Here is a 24,597-nt window from a genome sequence, read left to right on the forward strand (position 1 = left end):
CCCCCAGGGGAAAGATCTGGTCAGCCTGCCTCTTGGAAGCTCAGAACTCTGTGGGTTTGGAAGCACTGTATGAAGGGAGACTGGGCAGCTGGCATTGTGGAGATGGGATCTGCAGAGACCAGGGACTGAGATTGCCAGGCGGTAGTGTTGGACGCCTACCTTTCAATTAGTGCATTTGAAGGAGCAACAGGTGAGGAAGATAATAAAGTGTGTATACGCAGTGCTGAGCAGCAGGTAAAGATTTGGCAGACTCATGCATTGGGGGCTGTGGTCTGAGACTGCAAGGCCTGGTTCTCAGGAACCTGTTCAGAAATGAACAGTCTGAGATTTGTTACTAATTTTGTCCTAGGAGACAGGCAGGCCCCAGGAGAGTTTGGAATTCCAGGGTGGATCAGATCTTGTACTGACAGGCCCCGCTCACCTTCTTTCACAGGACACTGTGGTTTGAACGAAGGTGGACGCAGCCTTTAAAGAGGAAAGGTTGGAAAGAGATGTGGGAGAAGGTAACAAAGAGCCTGGAGATAAGAGAGGACTTTGTTAGCAAGGGGCCAGTCCCAGCTTTTTAAGGGGGTGGGGTGGGTGGGGGGAGATAGGAGTGTTTTACAATTCAGTGAGCAGTAATTGAGCACTTGTCCTGTGTGTCAAGATGTGTGCAAGGATACTGGGGTATCTAAAGTTTGTTTATTATTTATTTTGAGAGAGAGAGAGAGAGAGAGAGAGTAAGCAGGGTAGGGGCAGAGAAAGAAGAGCAAGAGAGAATCCCAAGCAGTTTCTGCACTGTCAGCGCCGAGCCCTAAGTGGGGCTCAAACTTACAAAATCAAGAGCCAGACGCTTAATGGACTGAGCCACCCAGGCGCCCCTCTGCTGGGGTATCTAAGGTGACTGAGGTACAAAGCAGAAGACTGGTGAACAAAGCAGAAGCCCTCTTTTCACTGGCCCCAGCTCTAGTCTGAGTGTATGTGTCTGGAACTCACTTCTTTCTTCGGATCAATTGGTTCTATTCATCTCACTTCATCTTCAGAAGCACGGGGCCCGCCACAGCCCCTAGGTGTGTGTGTGTGTGTGTGTGTGTGTGTGTGTGGAGAAAGGGGGGGTTGTACTGGCAATTCATGGAATGTTATAAAGTTGTTTAAAAAACAACTTAGCTCAACTCACCTTTTCTGAGGCCAGTATTACCCTGATGACAAAACCAGACAAAGACTTCACAAGAGTTATAGATGACTATACTTTGTTAAAAGTTCTTATTCATTTCATGTGTTTACTTTATTTTTCTGCACGGTAGTTTTGTTCCTTCAAATGCACTAATGTATCTTTGTGGATATGCTTGTGTTAACACGGCCTTAAATCCAATTCTGTTTCACAAATGCTGATTCACCATTATCATATACAAGGCATTGTGTAGCTGACTATGAGAGTGTTCACCACACCACGTTGAAGCCCTCTGGTTATGAGTCTGACTGCCCCACCACACAGTAAGTCCTTGAAGGCAGCATTTTTCTGTAACTCATGCTGTGTCCCCAGCACTTTGCATAGGCCATTTCCATAGGAGTAAGCATTCGATACACGTTTGGAGAATTGTATGTCAAAATCTATACACAACTTTATTTTTTTTAACTTTTTAATGTTTATTTATTTTGAAGGAGAGAGAGACAGAAACAGGACATGAGCCGGGGAGGGGCAGAGAGAGAGACACACACACACACACAGAATCTGAAGCGGGCTCCAGGCTCCGAGCTGTCAGCACAGACCCCTATGCGGGGCTCAAACTTACCAGCCATGAGATCGTGATCTGAGCGGAAGTAGGATGCTTAACCGACTCAGCCACCCAGGCGCCCCACAACTTTATTTTTTTATGTTTATTTATTTTTGAGAGGGAGAGAGAGTGAGTGGGGGAGGAGCAGGGAAAGAGAGGGGCACAGAGGGTCTGAAGTGGGCTCTGTACTGACAGCAGTGAGCCCCATGTGGGGCTTGAACTCACCAACCTGAAGACAGACACTTAACCAACTGAGTCACCCAGGTGCCCCCGTACACAACTTTAATAGAAGGCTGAACATGCGAGAATGCCAGTAGGGGAACGGGGATGGGGAGATGCATTTGAGGTGGATTTAGGTGATGGGTTGGGGGGAGGGACAATGTAATGGGAAATTAGGCTGGGAAGTGGATAGAATCAGACTGCAGCAAGCCCTAAAGGCCATGCTAGAGGGCTATAATCTAGTTTTGTACCCAGTGGAAAGATGGAAGTGGGACAGTGGAAGATCATTTTCATGTTAGATTTTAGAAAGAAAAATTTTTGAAAAGCCCATATGTGTATCAGTTAGGGGGTTTTCCATTGGGAGTAACAGAAAACCTGATTCCAATGAATTTACAAAAGGGACTTTGGTGGTTGTGTTGGCATCATGTTCAGACTGGCCTGTCTCATGGTTGCAAGATTGTTGCCACCAGAGCTATTTGCTATTTCTCTCAGCCTTTAATTAAAAATGCAAAGTTTCATTCTGATTAGACCAATTTAGGTCTCACTCCCCCATGCACACATTCTTGAGCCAGAGCCAGAGAAATAGGATTAAACTGATTGGCTTAGGCCAATCGAGGCCACCTCTATGGCTAAGAGTGGATCCGTCCACCCAATTATGGCTACTACCCAGTAGGAAAGGGTATTTGGAAAGCTGAGAAGGCAACCAATAACATTCACTGTACTATAACAAAATAAATGTCTAAGAGTAGGGAAGAAATTTGTGAAAAGGAATGGCATGGGACAATTTGCCTGACTTTATTAAAGTTATCAAAGTGGAATGGTATTGGCACAAAGAACCCAGAAATAAATCCAAGTTGACATTAAAATTAGTCCATGACAGGGGTGCCTGGGTAGCTCAGTTGGTTAAGCCTCTGACTTCAGCTCAGGTCGTGATCTCACAATTCGTGGATTCAAGCCCCGAGTCAGGCTCTGTGCAAACAGCTTGGAGCCTGGACCCTCCTTTGGATTCTGTGTCTCCCTCTCTCTCTGCCCCTCTCCTGCTCACGCTCTCTCTCTCTCTCTCTCTCTCTCTCTTTCTCTCAAAAATAAACATTAAAAAACATTTTTTTAAATTAAAAAAAATTAGTCCACGACAAAGGTGGTAATTTGATGATGGCTTATTTAATTAAAAGTACTGTCATAATTATCAATTAAACTGGAAGGAGACCAAATTCAACCCTTACCTTGCAACATAAATAAAAAATTTCAAATGTGTCAGAGATTTAAAAGTAAAAAAGTAAAACAATACAAACATTAACAGAAAGTGGGGAAAATGTGTAAACTTGGATTGGAAGAGAACTTCCCAAGTGAAACTGGAAACTTATAAACTATAAAAACCTATAAGAAAAAGAGGGGTGCCTGGGTAGTTCAGTTGGTTAAACGTCCAGACTTTGGCTCAGGTCATGATCTCACAGTTAGTGAGTTTGAGCCCTCCGTCAGGCTCTGTGCTAACAGCTCAGAGACTGGAGCCTGCTTCAGATTTTTGTTTTAATTTTATTTTTTAAATTTACATCCAAATTAGTTAGCGTATAGTGCAACAATGATTTCAGGAGTAGACTCCTTAAAGCCCCTTACCTATTTAGCCCATTCCCCCCTCCCACACCCCCTCCAGTAACCCTCTGTTTGTTCTCCATATTTATGAGTCTCTTATGCTTTGTCCCCCTCCCTGTTTTTATGTTATTTTTGTTTCCCTTCTCTTATGTTCATCTGTTTTGTCTCTTAAAGTCCACATATGAGTGAAGTCATATGATATTTGTCTTTCTCTGACTGACTAATTTCACTTAGCATAATACCCTCCAGTTCCACCCATGTAGTTGCAAATGGCAAGATTTCATTCTTTTTGATTGCTGTGTAATACTCCATTGTATATATATACCACATCTTCTTTATCCATTCATCCATCGATGAACATTTGGGCTCTTTCCATACTTGGGCTATTGTTGATAGTGCTGATATAAACATTGGGGTGCATATGTCCCTTCAAAACAGCACACCTGTATCCCTTGGATAAATACCTAGTAGGACAAGTGCTAGGTCGTAGGGTAGTTCTATTTTTAGTTTTTTGAGGAACCTTACTATTCCATACATAGTATGGAAAATAGCCATACTATTTTCCAGAGTGGCTGCACCAGCTTGTATTCCTACCAACAATGCAAAAGAGACCCTCTTTCTCTGCATCCTTGCCAACATCTGTTGTTGCTTGAGTTGTTAATGTTAAGGTGGTATCTCATGGTGGTTTTGATTTGTATTTCCCTGATGATGAGTAATGTTGAACATTTTTTCATGTGTCAGTTGGCCATCTGGATGTTTTCTTTGGAGAAGTGTCTATTCATGTCTTTGGCCCATTTCTCCACTGGATTATTTGCTTTTTGGGTGTTGAGTTTGATAAGTTCTTTATAGATTTTGGATACTGACCCTTGATTGGATGTGTCGTTTGCAAATATCTTCTCCCATTCTGTCGGTTGCCTTTTAGTTTTGCTGATTGTTTCCTTTGCTGTGCAGAAGCTTTTTATTTTGATGAGGTCCCAGTAGTTCATTTTTGCTTTTGTTTCCCTTGCCTCCGGAGACGTGTTGAGTAAGAAGTTGCTGTGGCCAAGATCAAAGAGGTTTTTTTTCCTTTCTTCTTGAGAATTTTGATGGCTTCCTGCCTTACATTTAGGTCTTTCATCCATTTTGAGTTTATTTTTGTGTATGGTACAAGAAAGTGGTCCAGGATCATTCTTCTGCATGTCGCTGTCCAGTTTTACCAGAACCATTTGCTGAAGAGACTGTCTTTACTCCATTGGATATTCTTTCCTGCTCTGTCAAAGATTAGTTGGCCATACGTTTGTGGGTCCATTTCTGGGTTCTGTTCCATTGATCTGAGTGTCTGTTCTTGTGCCAGTACCATACTGTCTTGAAGATTACAGCTTTGTAATACATCTTAAAGTCCAGGATTGTGATGCCTCCTGCTTTGCTTTTATTTTTCAAGACTGCTTTGGCTATTCAGGGTCTTATCTGGTTCCACACAAATTTTAGGATTATTTGTTCTAGCTCTGTGAAGAATGCTGGTGTTACTTTGATAGGGACTGCATTGAATATGTAGATTGCTTTGGGTAGTATCAATATTTTAACAATATTAGTTCTTTCTACCCAGGAGCATGGAATCTTTTTCCATTTTTTTGTGTGTGTCTTCTTCAATTTCTTTCATAAGCTTTCTATAGTTTTCAGTGTATAGATTTTTCACCTCTTTGGTTAGATTTATTCGTAGGTATTTTATGGTTTTGGGTAGCCTGCTTCAGATTCTGTGTCTTCCTTCTCTGTCTGCCCCTCCCCTGCTCATGCTCTGTCTTTCTCTCTCAAAAATAAATAAATATAAAAAAAATTTTAAAGAAAAAGAAATAAGGAAGGAAGGAATTTTTTTTAAGGTCAACTATTTCTCTTTGACCTTAGGAAGAAATAAGAGGAATATTTGAACTTAAAAAAATTAAAAATATTTTAATGTTAAAGACATCAAAACCAAAGTCAAAATAAAAGTGATAAACAGGAGGAAAATGTTAGATATGTAAGAGAAAAGGCATTATTATCCCTGATGTATGAAGACTTCTTAAAAATTACATAACAGAAAAATATCAATGAGGAAAATGAAAAGAAAGCATAAAATTGGCAACTTTAAAATATTTTGAAACAGTGATAACATTCAGTATTTGGTGGAATGTAGAGAAGCTGATATTTTCATACATTGATGGCGTGTCCATATCATTACAACCTTTTTGGAAATATATCTGGAAATATCTATAAATTTATATATATATATATTTAAGTTTATTTGTTTTGAGAGAGAGAGAGAGAGTGGTGGAGGGGCAGAGAGAGAGAGGGAGAGAGAGAATGCCAAGCAGACTCCTCACTGTCAACACGAAGCTCAGTGAGGGCCTCAAACTCATGAAGTGTGAAATCATGACCTGAGCCAAAGTTGTACACTTAACCAACAGAGCCACCCAGGCGCCCTATTTAGGGTAAGTGTACACACATTTTGAATCAGAAATTTCACATTTAGGATTTTCTTTCGGGAATGAAAGCATAAGTACATAAGCATATATATCCAACACATTATTTTCTAAGTTTATTTATTTAAGTAATCTCTATGCCAACATGTGGCTTGAATTTACAACCCCAAGATCAAGAGTCACATGCTCTTCTGACTGAGCCAGCCAGGTTCCCCAAAACATTGTTAATGGAGGCAAAAAAAAAAAAAAATTGAAACAAACTAAATATTTATAAATAAGGCTTTGGTTAAGTAAATTGTGATACACCCAAATCATGAAATACTTACTAATATTTTATAAACTGTTAGAAAAAAGAACTTAGCTCCACTCAGTTTTTGAGGCCAATATTGGTCCTTGATACCAAAACCAGACAAAGACATCATAAGAAAAGATAACTGCTGACCAGGATCTCTTCTTATGAATATATGCAAAAATATTCAACAATATTCTAGCAAAATGAATCCAGCAATATATTCAAAGAACTATCTACCATGACCAAGTGAGATTTGTGCCAGCAAGCAAGGTACCCCCAAACTCAATTAATATAATATGTCATATTAATAGAATAAAGGACAAAAATTATATGAGTATCTCAATAGACAGAGAAGAAAGATTGAACAAAATCCAACATCCCTTCAAGACAAAAGCACTTAACAAACTAGGAATAGAAGGCAACATTCTCAACCTGATAGCAGCCAGCTACAAAACTCACAGCAACGTCATGTTCAATGGTGGAGTACTAAATGCTTTCCCCTTAAGATTAGGAGCAAGATAAGGATGTCTGCCCTTGCCACTTCTATTCAACTTTGTACTAGCGGTCCAATCAGAGCAATTAGACTGACTGCATGGCTATAATTTTAAAAACAATTTTTAAAATAAACACAATAACAAGCACTGGCGGGAATGTAAAGAAATGGGGACCCTCACACACCACTGGTGGTCATGTGAAATGGTATAGCCACTTTGAAATGTGGTCTGGCAGTTCCTCAAAAGGTTAAATATAGTTACCATGACCCAAAATTTCACTTTTAGGTGTGTACCCAAGAGAAATTTAAAAATATATCTACATTTTAAAAACTTATACATGAAGGGCACTTGGCTGGTTCAGTCCACAGAGAGCTCAACTCTTGATCTACCCCATGTTGGGTGTAGAGATTACTTAAAAACAAAATCTCTAAAAAAACTTATACATGAATGTTCATAGCAGAAGTATTCATAATAGCCAAAAGGTAGGAATAATCCAAATGTCTATCAACAGATGAATGGTTAAATAAAATGTAGTACATCCATTCATTGGAATATTATTTGACTAAAAAAAATGAATTAAGTACTGATAGATGCTACGTGGGTGAACCTTGAAAACGTGCTAAGTGAAGGAATCTAGACACCAGAGACCACGTATTATATGATTCCATTTGTATAAAATATCCAGAATGGACAAATCCATGGAGACAGAAAGTAGGTTAGTAATGGTAAGGGGCTGGAAGAGGTGTTGGGGAAAAGTAGGGAATGACTGATAACGGGTATGAGGTTTCTTTTTGAAGTGATGAAAATGTTGTATAATTAATTATGGTAATGGGTGCATAACTCTGTGTATATACTAAAAATCATTGAATTGTTCACTTCAAATGGATGAATTATATGGTATGTGAATGATATCTCAATAAAGCTGTCATTTCTTTTTTAAGTGAGTTAGCTTTATATCTATTGACTTGGAGAGATGACCTTGATACACTTTTAAATAAGAAGAGAGTTCTAAAGTAATATATATACTATGACTCCATTTTTAGGTTAAAAATGTGAAAATATGTTTACATGAGCATGAAAAAATTTCCAAAAGCTATATACTGAGCTGTTAACATTGGGGAGTAGGAAGAAAGAGGTTGGAGACAATGGGAGGTGATTAACTTTTTCTTTATACAAATGTGGATTCTTTTCACTTTTTAATTGGGTATATAGGATCATGTATCAAAAAAAAGTGAAATAAAATAATAAAATTAAACTATTTTAAAAGATCTTGGGAGGCAGGGAGAAAGGGAATTGGAGTAGGAGAGAGAGTGGAAGCAGAAGGAGGAAATAAGGTAATTGGGCTTGCTGGAGGTGATGAGGTCTTGCCCAAAAGCAGTAGAAATGAAAAGGAAACAGATTCTTAAGATTTTGTAAAATCTTGTAGATTTCTCATAGAGCAAGAAATAGAACTTAGTTACTAGGTGAAGATGAGATCACTCGAAGAGAAAACGAGTTGTTGCTAATTGAAGATTCCAGGCTGGTCTACAAATAAGGAGATGTTCCTAGACTGGCTTTGAGTTGGAAGTATTGACTGGCTCATCAGATAGAGACCCATGATAGATGAGTGCTTTGGGGGAGTCATCTGGAAAGAGGTAAAATTACACAGTGCAAGAAGAGAGAAGACCAAGGGCAGGATATTGAAGACCACATTTCCATATGGGCGTTTCTGTGGAAGAATGAATGTGAGAGGAAGTAGTCAGAGAGGAAGAAGGAAATCCAGGGGATTGTGAGGACATGCCAGGAAGGGAAGGACCAGCTAGTTTCAAAAAGGACAGGGAGATGAAGCAGGGGTTTGTACAGCAGTTAGTGGCTCTTGGTGCCTGGAAGGTCATTCTTTGTGCATCTACAAGGGAGCATTTTCAACAGAGGGTGTGGATTCCAGATTTCTGGGGGCTAAGAGTTCATCAAAGACCAGACTAACGTGGAAATAGCAAGTGAACACAATGTTTTTGAGAAATTTCTCATTAAAGGGAAAGAAAGTAATGAAATAGGAATTTGACTGAGAAAGCAGGATCTATGGAAGGTGTTGTTGCTGTTGTTGTTGTTGTCTTGAGATAGATAGACAGAGAGGGAGGGAGGAGGAGCGAGAGAGAGAGAGAGAGAGAGAGAGAGAGAGAGAGAATCCCAAGCAGGCTCCATGCTGTCAGCACAGAGCCCAACGCAGGGCTTGATCCCACGACCCTGGGATCATGATCAGAGCTGAAATCAAGAGTCCAACACTCAACTGACTGAGCCACCCAGGCGCCCCTATGGAAGGCGTTTTTAGGATGGAGGAAATATGCCCATGTTTAATAGGCACTTGAGAAGGGAGGATTAGATACCTTTAAGAGAGAGTCTTGGGAAAGGACAGAAATAAGAATAACAACTGGTAGAGTTAAGCTTGGAAATAGAATGCAAACTTTCATATTCTAAGAGTGGGGAGAGAGCAAGAAAGAAAGAATTATAGAAGATAAAAAGATACTTTTTTTTTTTTTTTTTTTTTGTGAAGGGAAATTGAGCCTGTATCCAGGGGTGATATTTAAAATAGTTCACAAGCACTGAAGCAGCATCCAGCAGGCCACCTACTCTGTGCCATGTTAACTCTAGTTACTGATCATGACAAGGTCTGAGGGTAGAGGGTGGGGCAGCTAAGGGACAGGCAGCAGAGTGGAGCAAGACAACTCTAGAGCTGAAGCCACATTTCTTGGGTAGAACTTAGAAGACTGACTAAGAATCATCGAAATTCCTCAAAACAGTCATTTGCAACAAAAGAATATCATGCTATAAAATGATTAATCTGTAGCCCTCTGATTTAGAAAGTATTTTTTTATCATATAAATAATGAATGGCTTCTATACACTTAATGCATGTTGGCAAAAGGTCTAAAAGAGAAGGGATTGAGCGAAATGAAAACTGTTCACACTGTCTGGCTTATTCTCTTGCTACAAAGCACAGTGTCTTAGTTCACAGAGGGAAAACGGGGTCGCAGTGAATTTCAGAACACAGAATCTGGTGTTTATTGGAGGCTTTCCCTCTGAGCACCAGTCACAGACCTCTTGGCAACTCTGCTCTCCCACTGGAGGACGGGAATGAGATGATGCTGCCTAGCACTCAAGAGAATACAGAGAAGTGCTTGGGGATTCCCACGGTTGCCAAGTACATCATATGGAAACCGTCACCAAGGTGATCATATCAAGCAGCCACATGTCAGCCCCCACAGGAAGGCACCCCTGTATGTGTTAGTCTATGTGTTGGAAATCTTTCTCCTTTATCACTCCAGGGCACTACAGATATGCTGGTTTGAGGCCGCTGGCCTGGTGGAGCAAACTCTGAAAAATTAATATGTCCTTGATCTAGGACGTGCTGCACGTGGCTGTAGCCTTTCAAAACGTCGACTTTTCTGACTGAGAGATGCCTTTTATCTAATTCTAGCCATTTAGATAGAGGTGAGGGATGTGTGGCAGACAACTATTTAATAGAAAGTCAAAGCAACATTTAGATCCATTTGGATGGGGAGGTTATTAAAAATGTTTAAAATTTATTTATTTATTTTGAGAGAGACAGAGACCGTGTGAGTGGGGGAGGGGGGGCAGAGAGAGAAGGAGACAGAGAATCCTAAGCAGGCTCTGCACTGTCAGCACAGAGCCAGATGTGGGGCTCGAACTCACGAAACCATGAGATCATGACCCAAGCCAAAACCAAGAGTCTTAACTGACTGAGCCACCCAGGCGGCCCCCATTTGGATGTTTTAATTTAGTATCTTCACTTCTAACTTTCTTGTTGGAAAGCTTAAGTTATAATGTATATACATGTTAAGGAATTTCTTGACACATGTCACTTGTTTGTAGTTTAGGTAAGATGCCAACATAAGACATCCTCAGAAGTTTTTTTTTTTAATTTTTTTAATGTTTATTAATTTTTTTTTGAGAGAGACAGAGACAGAATGCGAGTGGGTTAGGGGCAGAGAGAGAGGGAGACACAGAAGCAGAAGCAGGCTCCAGGCTCTGAGCTGTCAGCACAGAGCCCGATGCGGGGCTCCAACTCACAAACCATGAGATCATGACCTGAGCCGAAGTCGGACGCTCAACCGACTGAGCCACCCAGGCGCCCCGGAAGCTTTAAGGTATAAGGTGTGAGGTGGAATGCAATATATCTGAATGTACCACTGATATGTTGACCCAGCAGGACTCATGGTATAATCAGAAAACAGCCTTAGTCTCCCCCATCATGCTGTTCAAACCTGCTCTGTGGGGCTGCATGTTTCTCCTGCCCTTGGATGAATTAATGTGTAAGCCTTATGACTTTTGGGGTCATGCTCAAATAATAAAAAGTGTTTCTGATGTATTTTAGTCAAAAATACAGTCTTATATCAGTAACTAACATGTCTGGTACAGTGTCATAATAAAAAAACTCCACACTTCAGTGGCAAAGCAGAGTAATAGTGGGTTTCTTCTGTGTTTCTCCCATCCTGGGTCTTCTCCCCTCCTTTTCTCTCATGAAGCTGCCTAATCTTCCAGGGTTAAAGCAGGGAAGAGAGAGAGCTAAGGAGGCAGAAAGGCCTTGGGGGGGCTTTAACTGGCATAGCTTCTCCAGCAATGGCAGATGTTTCCAACTGATACTTTCTTTCGTGGGCAGTTTTATAGGTTTGTCAGAACCACTCTCACCATTACCATCCTGCAGAGGCATCTCTCAACACCCATTTCCTTGACACAAGCAAGTTCATTTTGCCTGTGACTGGTTGCCTCGGATTCTTCCTCTGGGCCCTGGCCATCTGGAGACAAACCTCTGGGTTCTTTCTGCTGAGATCTCTGCCTTTCTAGGCAATCCCCATGGGTAGGATCAAAGTCCCGCCCACACTGTCTGCCTCACTCTCTTAGACTTGTCTTCCTTGGGAGTAATGACTTCCCCTACCGTGGCCTCTACCCCGTGTTCAGATCCCTCTTGCCAACTCTGGCCCTTTAAGATTTCTCAAGCATTAGGCAGACACCAGCCCATGGCAGTTCCCCAAACTGCAGGGAACGTCCTAAGCTCTCCAAGAGGTCTGCCTGAAGTACCTCTCACCAGACTTAAGGTGAGAGAAGAGCTCCCTCCAACATGCCCCTGGGGGTACATAGGAGGGATCTCTTAGAATACCTTCAATTCCTCTACGGAAACCCTTCTCTGATCCAAGCACTCTCACCAGCATCCACCTCAACCTTTTCACATTTTCCAGGTAAGTGAGACATTAAGGAAATACCCCTTTGCAAGTCCTACATAGCGGTCCTGCACCTGCTTGGAATGTGAGAGGGGTTGACAGATATTATCTGGGTCCTCTGTCAAAATGGAAATGAAATAATAGCTCCAATTTAACATCCTGTTACCAAATGTATTCTCATTCTCTTTCTAATTACCCCTATAAAGTTTCTTTACTAGGTAGACGTTGGAAAAGATCAAATGCCATTTCAACAAACTTTGCATGATTCTATTGTTTCTCAGAGATTACTTGAATTATCGCTGGTTGGAGAAGGGTTGGCAATAACTTTGTTATACAGAGATTTTTATTATAACACGGTATATTGCAATTCAACCAGCAGCAAGGATCCCACCACCCTGGCAGCGTTATTTATAAATTGTGCTTCCAGTCCCTTTTTCCAACTGAATGAGGGAAGTGATCTGAATCATAAACAACAACAAATTGGCTTCCTAAGAGAGAGGAAATGAGCAAAATATAGAATTTCTTCATAATCCTAAATGTTTTGTTGTGGTTTCAGCCAGCTAACAAGTTCTCTTCTATCAGAAAAACCATCACCCCTACTCAGATAGATGGACACCTGTGCTGTTCACCTGTTTGGTCAGCAGATTTGCTGGAACAGCATGGTGTCAAAATCATGGTGCTGTGGAGCGATTATGTCTCTGTGTATTGATCTCCATCCTACCCCCATGGAGTTTATAGTTGGCATCTATCACCAGACCTTAAGCCCTGTTTGTTCTGTACTTAAGCCCTTTCCTCAAAGCCTGAAGCATTTTGGAACACTGTCAACAAATCATTTAAGAATACAGGATGAATCTTTCTATACATTTTTTAAAAAGACAACCAGTTCTAGGAAAGTATTTCGATCTTACACCCATACATGATTTAAAACATCGAAGGTCATATTGAGTACACAGAGAACAAATTTTAATGGGTAGGATTCCAAAAGCAATAAAAGAAAGATAAAAGCATAGGTAAACTTATGTTTTGTTTGTCATCCGTTCCCTCGAAGCTTCACTAAAACTCTCATGACGTTAACAGATCTCCTTATAGCACCCAGCTCTCCTTCACGGCCAGTATTTTAACATAATATTTCAGCTGTCAATATCACTGTCGGGAATACAATTTATTTCATGCTTTGGGTTTATCTGGATGGACATTGTGGAGATGAAGGTGGCAGTGATTTAGTGCTGTTGACAAATGGCACTGAGCCTGCTATCCTCACAAATTCCAGTTAGTTTCTTAAGCAAAAGTGGGCCTGGCTCGAAGTGAAAATGAAAATGTTCAAATAAATTAAACATAGTGCAAGATTTCTCAATCTTTCCATGGAGGAAAGGAAAAGTGAGGATATTTTATAAATTGGGGACCCTTTTGAGGTGGAATCAAGCACTTGTCTTTTTTAAAGCCCTCACTGGTGATTCTGATGTGCAGACACTGTTAAGAGGGACCACCAATTGTTTGGATGGATCCAGAAGTTTTTTAAAAATGGACTGGAAGAAGGTCTGGCTAGAGGGTTCTTCCAGGTACTGTAGACAGAAATGTGTGGCATAGAGGGGATGGAGTGGGGAGGTTCTCACATCAGAGCTGGGGTTCATTCATGGATGGGACTGGGGCAATTCTTTTTTTAAATAATTATTTATTTGGAAGGGGGAGAATGCAAGTGAGGGAGGGGTAGAGAGAGGAGGGCAGAGGATCCAAAGCGGGCTCTGCGCTAAGAGGCTGACAGCAGTGAGCCCGATGTGGGGCTGGAACTCACCAACCGGGAGATCATGACTTGAGCTGAAGCCTGCCACTCAACCAACCGAGCCACCCAGGTGCCCCAGGACTCAGGCAACTCTTAACTATGAGGACTCACAGATCACTTTGAGAGTCTGATGAAAGATATAGTTACTGTCCTCAGAAAAATACACATAGGCTAACCCCAGAAAAAATGTAGCACATACTCTCAAGGGCTTCTAGATGAGACTTCAGTTTTTGTTTTTGCTGTTTTAACAAGATGGAGAGATAACACTCTCATTAGTTAAGGTAAGGTCCCTGGCCTCAAGAAGCTCACAGTCCAACAGCCAAGAGAAAACAGTAACAATAAATCAATGTACACATAGGTAAGCAAGGATTGCAAGAGTTGCAAGGAATGTTGGAGAATTTGAACCGTGTGCTTTGAGAGGCAACAACAGATGAAAAGAAGGGCGTGGTAAGGGGGGGGTCCCCCCAAAAGAATGGCAGTCCTCCTAAGGCAGGTTGATAAAGGAGGTCCTATTGTGGGAGCTCCGCAAAGCTGCGTTTGGAATAGAAATTAACGGTGAGCGTGCAATAAAAATGGCATTGATCCACGCTTCTTCTGGAGGTCACTGACAGGGTACCACTGGTAGGTTGAAGTCTGAGGTGGGGAAACTATTAAAATGCCGATGAATACGGTTTTATAACAGACGCAGACGAGACACCGGGAAGAAGAGAGCAAGCTGGCGCTGGGAGGGAGGCCTTGGAGTCCACTGTTCCTTGCAAGGGTCAGAAGTTGGCCCGGTGTTTGTTCTTTACGCTGAAAGAAAACCGCGGGAGAGCGCAGAGTGGCGGAGAACTACATTCAGCCAGTGGATATGAAAATGAATTTTAGCTGCTTTGTGCAAAAACCCTAGGTGTGTAGACAGAAGGGAGCCAGCCAGAAGGTTACAAGAGGTCAAGAATAAATAACCACCAGGCGGAGGATCCCAGATTCTGCCCTTCCTTTTGTTGGGTGAGGAGCGCCAGGCAAACGCGTCCACAAAGGCTTTGGAAAGAAGCGGTCCGGCCGTCCACACGCAGCTCCAGTCCCGGGTAACTATTAGGGGAGCCGAAGGGCGGCGGCAGCCAGAGGCGCGGGGGCGGGGGTGTGGGGGACTCCGCTCTCAGTGGGAAGCCTCGCGGCGGGGACCCCAGAATAAGTCGGGGGCGGGCCGCGGCGCAGCGGGCGGGCGGGGGCGGGCGGCCGAGCAGATCCCACCCCTTCCTGAAGGAAGCGCCCTCCTCGCCGCCGCTGCCGCCGCCGCCGCTGCCTCCGCCGCAGGTCACGGCCCCGCGAGGCGACCGCGGCCCCGCCGCACCGGAGCAGGTAGGCGCGGCGCCCGCGGCGCCCCCTCCTCCGCCCGGGCCGCCGGGCAGCCAGTGGGGGCGTCGGGCCCGGCTCCGCGCTCAGCCCGGAGGCGGAGCCCGGGAGCGGCGGGCGCTGCAGCGGGGCTCGGGCGGCGGGGTCCTCCCGGCCGCGGGGGCCCTGCTCGGCTCGGGCCCCCTCCGGGAGCGCCCCGGGCGCGGAGCCGCCCGCTCGAGCCCCCGCGGGCGAGACGCGAGTGTCCGGCGGCGCCGCGTGGTCCCCGCCGACTCTCCCCCGCGCGCGAGCGCGGAGCCGACGCGCCTCGGTCCCTGCCGCCGCCGCCGCCGCCGCCGCAGTGCTGTCCGCCGAGCCCCTGCGCCGCCCGCCGGCTGCGGTTCCGTCCCGTCCTTTGACAGGTGTCCCCACCCGCCGCCCCCTTCGGAACCCCAGGCCTTTTGTTGTCGGGAGGACTCTGGTCAGAAGCGACCCCAAATTTGGCCCCCGGGTCTCTCTGCCATTCGCTGTTCACTTTACCGTTAGCCAAGTCAGGCTGGCTCGGGGAGCGAGGTAGCCGGGAAGAAGGCACTAACTTGCTTTGCCCTGTGCACCGCCCTCCACTCTAAATGCACAGTCTGGCTTTCCTCTCCGGGGTGCACACTTGGAAAGAAATGGGGTTTTCGGTTTCTTCGCGGAGGCAGCGGTGGGGCGGGGGGTGGTTACCGAGGCCGTTTGGTCATCCATTGCAATAAAAAAAGTGATTAGCTTTGGATTATGGAGAAAGACCTTATTTAGTGGTTTCCTCCTCCATAAATGAATCAAATCGAGAAGAAGAGTGTTTTTCCCATTTTAAATTACATATTCCCTTTTTCTCTACCCATCCCAGTTCTCTGTCCACTCTTCCCTCCAGAACACTTTATTATATCACAAACGCTCCACTGATTTTTTTGTCAGGTTTATTCCGGCCAGACCGTCTTTCATGGCTGAGCCAGGATTTTGACTGAAAATGGGAGAACATAGCCCAGTTGGGATGGAAGCCTCTCCTCGAGTGATCCCATTCCCTCTTACTACATGCGAGGTCTTGTCTGAGAACCAAATATAATGATATGTTAAAAAAAAAAAAAAAGTATTGGATCCATTACAACATAACAAAGCCAAATGGTAATATTAGTTTCTGCTTCTTCATTTCTCTGCTCGAATCAAAGGCAAGTTTTTTATAGTGCAGGGCTGTAACTCCATTCTGGGCTGCAGTTCATCATAAAGATAGGCGAATGTGAATATATAAACTCCATGGTAGCAGTTAATAAGTTGACCTACTTAAAGTTTTCAAGGAAAAATTGTTAGGCTCATATATGTGATATTTGCAGATCAAAGAATTTTTGTCTTAGCGCTCATGCATTAAATCCAAAACTTTTTTTTCTATGTGTCCTAGAGACACCATGTTTCTAAGATTAGCTATAGCTGTCATCTCTTAACTAGAAATGTGAGTTTAATCTTCAAGGCATAAGCACAGGAATTTTAATGGTGTATCCTTTATTTATACATTATTTAATAAATGTTTTGCAAGCTCTCCAACTTGGAAGCTCAAAAACTGGACATGGTAAATAAAAGGATAAAGAAAATTTGCTACCATTAATAACTGGTTGGTAGATGTTATGACATTGAACAAACATATTAAAGGATTTGGAAAGTGCATGTTTATTACATCTGCCTTTAGCCATAGGCAATTTGTTTGGATTATTTAAACTGATGTTGGTGTCTTTATAGCAATTGTTTAACTCACGTATTTCTCATCAAATGCCTTTCACAGATTGCTTTGTGGAGAAGATAGTTTGCTCTGTGGAATAATTTTTTGTATGAACATAATAATGCCTAATGTTTAGTCTTTGTCCTAGAACGACCACAATCATGCTTGCAATGACCTTGCAGGGTTGTTGTTGTTTTTTATACTCATTTTACCTGCTTTGTGATCACCAACAGGGACAACACTTTGCTTTACACTCTTGTCTGCACCCCTGCTTTGTTTCCCCTGTGACCCAAGCACACCTCTGCAGTACAATGGCCAGATTAATAGGGCAGCCCGCAGTCATGAAAGAGGAAAAGCTAGCTGGCCCCTGCAATTTTAGCCATTTGCTTTCACTATAATCTGGCCACTAGGGATCATTTCAGTAACCAATTAAGCAAGACAGACACTGACAAGATAATGTATTACCTCTCAGTCTTCCCCTTCACCAGAAGGATCTATAGCACTCAGAATCCACACTCCAGTGGTAATTAGGTTCTGTGAGGCTCAAATAAGATATGTACTAAAGTTCTCAAAATGAGATACAAAGACCATTACCAAATCTGGGTCTAAATTCATGAAAAGTCTAGGAACAGACTCAGGTATGTAATACATATTTTCCTTATCCTAAGGGTAACAACAGAAGTGCATCCCTACTTATTGTAACTGCAGACTTTTCTTCCTGGATTGGACGGTACTGTGTGTCTTTATGGTTTTTCATAAACTGCTCTAAGTACTTTCAAACTCGCTTATGAATTAGTAGCACTTTAACAAGTCGTTGCTGTCACCAAACAGCATTTCCTGTCATGTTTGGATTTTAAAAGATAACTTGCAGCAATGGAAAGTCTTAATGAAAAGAGATTTTAGGCCCGTTGGAATGGTATTTTGAGATAATAACAGAATCTTTGGGCAGTAGCCTTCAAATTTAATCCCACAGTGGTTTAAGTCAAGCCACCTCTGCTGAGTAGGGCTTAGAACTCTTTTCCCAAATAAGAAATGAATAGTTTTCTTTTTTTTTTTTAATTTTTTTTTTCAACGTTTATTTTTCGGACAGAGAGAGACAGAGCATGAACGGGGAAGGGGCAGAGAGAGAGGGAGACACAGAATCGGAAACAGGCTCCAGGCTCTGAGCCATCAGCCCAGAGCCTGACGCGGGGCTCGAACTCACGGACCGCGAGATCGTGACCTGGCTGAAGTCGGACGCTTAACCGACTGCGCCACCCAGGCGCCCCAGAAATGAATAGTTTTCTTTAAGCATCTGTAAATGGTCTTTCTCTATATCAGTACTGTCCCATAAAACTTTCTGTAGTGATGGAAATGTTCCATAATTTGTCCAAGGTGCTAGCCACGAGCTACATGTGGCTATTGAGCACTTGAAATGTGTCTAGTGCTATTGAGGAACTCAATTTTAATTTTTATTTAACTTTATTTGAATAGCCACACGGGGCTAGTGGCTATCATACTGGATAGTCCAGCTCTGAATTGTCTTTACCTGTTTCCTGTAGAGATAACATTTGATGGTGATTATTCTTTAGAAGAAAGTGGAAATAAGCAGTGATAGAACCAGGAAATAAGATTTCACTCTGTCATCCTGTTATTACAAAAAACACTAGCATCTACTCTAAAGGATGTGTTTGCTGAAGTTCCATTCCACTCTAAAAAAAAAAAGTTTCCCTTTTTAATTTATAGATATTTGGTAGCCACAAAAAAAGCATCACCCAGAGTTGTTTAGATGCTTGGCCCCATGTGTCTGTGTTCTTGAACTTGCTTAAATTTGCTCTCTTGCACATTATAGAATCACTTATTCTTAAAGTCAGTTTCTAGGGGTGCCTGGGTGGCTCAGTCTGTTGACTTTTGATTTCTGCTCAGGTCATGATCCAGGGTCATGAAGTCCAGCCCCACATCGGGCTCTGCACTGAGTGTGGAGCCATCTCTCTCTCCCTCCCCCTCCCCCTCTCTCTCCCTCCCCCCTTCCTCCCACTTCCCTCTCCCTTTCTCTCTCCCTCTGCCTCCTCTGCTGTGCATGCACTCTGGCTCTGGCTCTCTGGCTCTCTCTAAAATTAAAAAAAAAGTCAGTTTCTACACTTTTAAATTTTTCCAGGGGAGGGACATTTGGAGAGAGGTAGGAGGTAGACAGTGACACACAACCATTCCCCCTTAAAATTCCCATAAATCTGATAAATGAGTACCCCTGCCTCAAGGAATGCCTAGAGCATCACTTAAGGATGCTTGAATACACTTAGGAAATGTTCCATATAATCCTTTGTTTTTTTGAGATTTACAATTCACAATAACATGGTGAAGCCTCTAAGATGAGATACATATACTCATTTAACTTTTTTATTAGTGTTTCCAAAAATTTTTCATTTACAGTATTTTTCAAATCATGTGTCCTAAGTCATGAAATTGATTTAAAAGGTTAGAATCAGCATTTTTATTTTTTTATTAAAAAAAATTTTTTTTAATGTTTATTTATTTTTGAGACAGAGAGAGACAGAGCATGAACGGGAGAGGGTCAGAGAGAGAGGGAGACACAGAATCCGAAGCAGGCTCCAGGCTCTGAGCGGTCAGCACAGAGCCCAACGCGGGGCTTGAACTCACGGACCGCGAGATCATAACCTGAGCCGAAGTCGGGCGCTCAACCGACTGAGCCACCCAGGCGCCCCTAGAATCAGCATTTTTAAAAAATGAAATGGAATATGTAGTAGTAGAATAGGAATTCTCACTATGCATCCCTCTGAGTAGGAGCTGCTAGTGATTAACGAAATTTTTGGTTCTCCCGCATGTGGCAAATACAAGGCCACAAGGAACATAGTGGTTAAAAGCACTACATTAACAGGACCCTTGGGTTCAAATCCTGACTCTGCACTGCCCCATCCATATTAGTAAGGACTATATAAGCAGGCCCAGTGTTTGTAGTGTTAATATATAAGTGTGTGTATCCTAGATCATGATGTAAAATACTGCCTCTGAAACTAGGCTTGGGACCCACTTTTGGAAAACACTGATCTGAGACAAATGTGATCATCAATTTTAACAAGCAACATCACTGAGTACTTACAGGGCCCCATGCTGAATGCTTTACATGTATTATTTTGTTTCTCACAACAGTCCTTTGATATATACAAGCACTGCCACAATCCCACAGTACCTATATTCCAGGATGTCATAGAAGCAGAATCTGGACCCCGGGCAGTCTGGTAACAGAACCCATTTAGTTCAACCCCCTCACCTCCCGTATTGCAGTGTAACAGTGATACATAGACGGACATCTGCAGACCTGTGAGGCTCAAGCATTATACAGCATTGCACAAGTACAGAAATGAGCAGGCCACAGGTGTTTTCTGTGGAAGACAAGTCCTAAATGGTGAGAGGTGGTCATTGCATTATGTGTAAACTAGGGGAGACCTCTCTGCTGCCAGTCCATGGCCTCTGAAAGCTAATGCCCTTGGTCAGGCAGCCTGGTGACCAAAGAAACACGAATGACCCTGAGACTGCCTACAAATTGTGCAGGCTTCCTTCCCTCCTAACCACTTGCTAACTTCTGCGTACTGGTTGTAGCAAATAGTCACAAATGGTCTAAATAGATATGTCCAGCCCATAAATCCCCCACTTTTTGCTGCATTCTAAACTTTTCAGAATCACTTCTTGCCTGTAGGTGCTTCATGGTGTGTATATATATTTTATATATAATTGGCATATAACATTATATTGGTTGTGATGTGCAACATATTGATGAGATATTGGCATATATTGCACAATGACTAAGGAAGTCTAGTTAAAGTCCATCGCCACATATAGTTACAAATTTTCCTGTGGTGAGAACTTTTAAGATCCACCCTCTTGGCAACCTTCAAATACATACAAACAGTTTTATTAACTATAGTCACCATGCTATATGTTATATCCTGAGGATTTATATTTACTTATAACTAGAAGTTTGTACCTTTTGATTTAAATTTTAATATAATAAATGGAAAACAATATTGTTTTAAGAATTTTATATAAAAGGAGATGTCTTAAAATTGGGTCTGGAAATCTTTTTTTTCTCCCCTAGTGTAATCTAGAAAGTAAAAGTAATTTCATTTTGGAAGTAGATTTCAGTTTTCCCTAAAGGTCAGACCAAATATAAGCGATCACATGCCCGTAGACTTTGTCAGGTAGAATAGGAGAGGCAACGGCTTGTCATTGTGGTTACTTTTCTTCTTTAAAAAGTACCAAATGTCCTTGAGACATTCAGATTTGTTCAAGGCTGCAGAGTCGTCCATCTCTGAAGACAGTGATACAGACTCTACCTGTGGAATACAAAGGAGTTCAGTCTTTGAAAAACCACTGAAGGTCATGTAACACTTTTAGGCAAGTGTAGACAAAGCTTAAGAAGTAATTGTGGGGGCGCCTGGGTGGCTCAGTTGGTTAAGCATCCAGCCTTGGCTCAGGTCATGATCTCACGGTTCATGGGTTCGAGTCCCACGTTGGGCTCTGTGCTGACAGCTCAGAGCCTGGAGCCTGCTTCAGATTCTGTGTCTCCCTCTCTCTCTCCCCTTTCCCAGCTTGTGCTATCTCTCTCTCTTTCCCTCAAAAATAAATAAACATTAAAAATTTTTTTTTCAATAAAAAAGAAGTAATTGTGATTAACTGTGGCAGTAGAGGAAATTAGCCTGTAGTTTAAATGGTGTTATTTAATTCTACAATAATTATAATGAATTATAATGGTTTTCAACTGAATGTAAACATAAATGTCTCCAGAAATAACATAGCCTTACATCAAACATTTCATTTATTAACAAAGTAGACTTCTTCCTGGGTTTTTTTTTACACTTATAATGGCTTAGCTGCCAAAGAAATATTTTAAGTGGTAATAATTGGAAGTTTTAAAGAATAAATTAAAACTATACATAGCCGAGGTCACCTGGCTGGTTCAGTAGTCAGAGCATGCAATGCTTGATCTCGGGGTTGTGACTTCAAGCCCTATGTTGGGGGTACAGAGTACTTTAACAAAAAGACAAAAACAAAACTGTACATAGTCAAAATGGACATTATATTATTTAAACGGGGCTGGTTACTAAGACAGTCTTTCAAATTAGTTTTCATTCTATTGATTCATGAGTGGAAGGTGTTAATTAAGAAATATTGATGTCATTGTACAGCATTTCAAATAGAAATATTATTTTTTACTGAAGTGTTTTGTAAATTAGAATTCTGTAATGAAATTGTCCTGGAATTTCTAGGGGAAATATATCTCCTGGAATTTCTAAATTCTACTTTTCACTAAAACTTAAATTATATTTACATAGAAACACTAGTAACTAAGATATACCTACATGCAGTAGCAGGAACATTCACTTATGGATGACAGTTTTTCTTTCTTGTGGTATTATGTTCCCACATATCTTAGACTTATGTCATTTTGAAAATTTCACCAGTCCTGTCAATGACAGCAGTGTTCACAAGAACAATATTTATCGCCCTGTAATTTTAGCAGCTAATAGAATTGTTCCTGAATGAGCAGATTATTTTTTCTATGACATTTTGATTGGTGTTTTTCCATTTTCATTTGAGCTTATATGTGGCATAAGAATTGACTTCTGTGAAAAGGGGAGGGTTGCCATTTGCATACTGAAATTTTGATGGTCTCTGTATGCGTGTGAAAATAAAGACAACAGTTTTCCATTAACTGATTTGGGGGAAGGGATACTGTTGAGATCAAATGGTGGCCACATGATCATCTTTTAAGATCAGACCACTGAACCAAGTGAGCGTACAGTTACAGGGCCATAAATTTGGCAATTCGGAAATGGTGTTCTTTATTAGCTGTTGGCCACCATTTGTGAAATCCTTAGCGTGGCCCCTGGCCCAGAGTAACTTTTTTATTTTCACTGTTACGGCCCATGCATATTTTACACTAGTTCTTGGCATACTGTCTCTGTTAAGGCTGACTTAACAGGACTCTGATGTTGAACCTAGGCTGACTTCAGTTTCGCGTATCTCCTGATTTCCTTGCTTGTGGCATGTGTACCTTGACTTTCCAGTTTAATCATTGTTTCTTTTGTGTAGGAATTATGTCACATAATCTTTTTGTATCCCACCCAGTTGTCTGAGGATGGAGGTTGGCAAACTATTTTGTAAATAAAGTTTTATTGGAACACAGCCGTGCCTGCTGGTTGCGTATTACCTGTGACTCTTTCTGTACTACCGCTACAGAGTCAAGTAGTTGAAACAGCCCATCTGGCCCATAAAGATGAAAATCTGTACTATCTGGCCCTTTATAGGAAAAACTTATCAACCCCTGTTCATATGATACTCTTCTAATGGGATCCGTGAAGAAAATGTGGAAAAAATGGCCTATCATATATAGTTAATTATGCACAGTTAATTGCTTCCTGTAGGAGCAGATTTCACATGTGAATGACTGAGTGACAAATACTTCTCTCTTCCTATTGCACTGTCCATTGCCTATGCAAGAAGGTGTCATCACCATAGGCTTAGGTATCATATAGACCTGGGTCGCTAGCTGTGTAACTTTGAATAAATTACCTAATCCTTTTTAAGCTATTATAGGTACTATGGCACCACTGTTGGAAGATAGTTCTCTGAGCGTCCTGTGCATTTTGACAGGTCTTTACAAAGAGAGGCACGGACTGTGCTTTTGTCCTGGTTTGTCTTTTCAAGGATGTTTGTGTAATGAACAGTCTTGGATATAGAGGTAGTGTTGCCCTCAGAAGCAAGGGGCAGGCATGCTTACATCTAGTATAATAGATTTTGCGTTTCCTCAGGTCAGAGTTCCTTTCCAGGAATGCTGCTCACTGTGTGTGCAGGTATCACATGACCCTCTTTGTGGCACCTTGCAGGAATTGAACTGGAAAACGGTACAAGAAAATGCAGGTACTCCAGCTACTGCTATTGCTGAGAGTAATAAAGTCCTTTGTCCCTGACCTGGGAGTCTTGGGTCTTATGCCAGCATCCATGAAATGTGGCAGATAACTTGTGCAAATGGCATAAAATCCCAGACCTTTCCAATTCTCAGACACCTATTCTGTGGGGTTAGTATGAGACTTGAATAAGGTAGTGAATATTAGACATTTAACACAGTGCCTGGCAGATAGTAAGTGCCCAATAAATGTTAGCTGTTATTGTCTAGCTGGTTAGTAACTCTGAGGTATGAAGTTGAGTCCCAGTTTTGTGTGGACAACTTATATCTTAAGATAGTGGTTTTTCAAAATGTAGGTCGACAGAGCTGTGAAAACAGTGAAGTAGATTAATTTTTGTAATGAAACAGAAAATATAATACAATAGAATATATTAAAGAATATGCAAGTGCAAAATATAGTAAGGATAAATATTGATTTGTAAAACCTTTAGTTTCAGTTATATACGTGTGTGTGTGTGTGTGTGTGTGTGTGTGTGTGTGTGTGTATTTTGGGCTGTGATATAAAATATTTTTGTTTACTGTCAGTCGTGGTCAAAGAAGTTGGAAAGCCACTGCTGCCCTAATACATATATGGAACTATACAGAAAAACTTTTGTTCATGAGAGCATAGAATTCCTGTCTTAGTTCTCATTCTGGAAAAGGGGCATAAAAGGCTATTCTCCCTCATCTAGGTGTGACTGCTGAGAAGGAATGACCTGAAATTCAGTTTGTTTACCATCTGCAAACCTTGTGGTTCATTTTGCCCATGATAGCAGAAAATGAATATAGCCACAGGTTATTTTCAGAAGGA

General features: G+C 41.9%; 1 protein-coding gene across 2 annotated transcripts in view; it reads left to right on the forward strand.

Moving 5' to 3' along the window:
* Positions 1 to 14,403: 14,403 nt before the first annotated feature.
* The window catches only part of TMEM150C (transmembrane protein 150C), a 78,626-nt gene continuing 68,432 nt past the window's right edge, over positions 14,404 to 24,597 (forward strand). Inside the window, exon 1 of one of the 2 annotated variants that reach the window (XM_003985237.6) lies at positions 14,404 to 14,846. The gene's annotated coding sequence lies outside the window, so the exon portion shown is untranslated. Of the gene's footprint in view, positions 14,847 to 14,978; positions 15,121 to 24,597 lie in introns of those variants that run through there. The other variant, XM_023252984.2, reaches the window with a different exon arrangement.

The sequence above is a fragment of the Felis catus genome, chromosome B1 (genome assembly GCF_018350175.1).
Source record: "Felis catus isolate Fca126 chromosome B1, F.catus_Fca126_mat1.0, whole genome shotgun sequence".
NCBI lineage: Eukaryota > Metazoa > Chordata > Mammalia > Carnivora > Felidae > Felis > Felis catus.